Genomic DNA, 1,464 nt, shown 5'->3' on the forward strand with positions numbered 1-1,464 from the left:
AGTGCGCGACGGGCAAAAAACCTTCACATGACGGTTAGACAACAAAGCGACCCAGGCAGGGCGACCCGTGGGCGACCTGTGCACGACGAGCGGGCGACCCGTGGACGACCCGTGCACGACGGGCGGGCGACTCGGGCGAGCGAACCGTGGGCGACCCGTGCACGACAGGCGGGCGGCCCGTGCACGCTGAGCCGACGGACATACACAGTGAGCCGAGCTGCGGGTGCAGTCACCCGAGTTGGCGAACAGGCACGGCAAGTCAAGGTTTGGTGCGAGCTGCGGACAGGGCGAGCTGGTGCGGCAGACAAGGCGGACAGATGAGCTGGTGTGGCGGATAGAAGGGCGACCCATGGGCGACCTGCACAGGACGAGCGGGCGGCCCGTGAGCAACCCGCACCCGATGGGCAGATGACCCGAGTGACGGACAACGCGGATGGACAGCGCGGTTGTGTGGAGCGCGGGTATGACAGCAGCGGGCGCGATTCAACAAAGGCGGGCGCGGTTCAACGACAGCGAAGGCACGGTGTGAAGGAAGGGCGACCCGGGCACGATGGGCGGGTGCCCCTTCACACGACGGGCGGCAGCAATGCGACAAACGACAACTACCAGGCAAAGTGCGACGAAAGGATGAGCTGTAATGCGACGTTCCAAAGTCGCATATGTAACTTAAGGAATGACCCGCCCGAACGAGTTCACATGGGCGCCCTCAAACGACCCGCCCAAACGACCGAAACGAAGCGACAAGGGAGAGCCGGGCAAATGAGCTACACGAACGTGCACAAAGCCAACCTCGGGTCACAACTTAGCATTTTTGATACGGGCTCGTTCGCCCGGGCGTGCCCTCGCCCGAACGACCCACCCGAACGAGTTCACACGGGTGCCCTCAAACGACCCGCCCGAACGAGTTCACACGGGTGCCCTCAAATGACCCGCCCGAACGACCGAAACGAAGCGACAAGGGAGAGTCGGGCAAATGAGCTGCACGAACGTGCACAAAGCCAACCTTAGGTCACAACTTAGCATTTTTGATACGGGCGCACCCTCGTCCGAACGACCCGCACGAATGAGTTCACGCGGGCGCCCTCAAACGACCCGCCCGAACGACCGAAACGAAGCGACAAGGGAGAGCTGGGCAAATAAGCTGCACAAACGTGCACAAAGCCAACCTCGGGTCACAACTTAGCATTTTTGATACAGGCTCGTTCACCCGGGTGCGTCCTCGCCCGAACGACCCGCCGGAACGAGTTCACGCGGGCGCCCTCAAACGACCCACCCAAACGACCGAAATGAAGCGACAAGGGAGAGCCGGGAAAATGAGCTGCACGAACGTGCACAAAGCCAACCTCGGGTCACAACTTAGCATTTTTGATAAGGGCGCACCCTCGCCCGAACGACCCGCACGAACGAGTTCACGCGGGCGCCCTCAAACGACCCGCCCGAACGACCGAAACGATGTTACAAGGG

This window comes from Pinus tabuliformis, chromosome 7, assembly GCF_031772625.1.
Source record: "Pinus tabuliformis cultivar Carrire ecotype Pingquan chromosome 7, CPIR1, whole genome shotgun sequence".
Lineage (NCBI taxonomy): Eukaryota > Viridiplantae > Streptophyta > Pinopsida > Pinales > Pinaceae > Pinus > Pinus tabuliformis.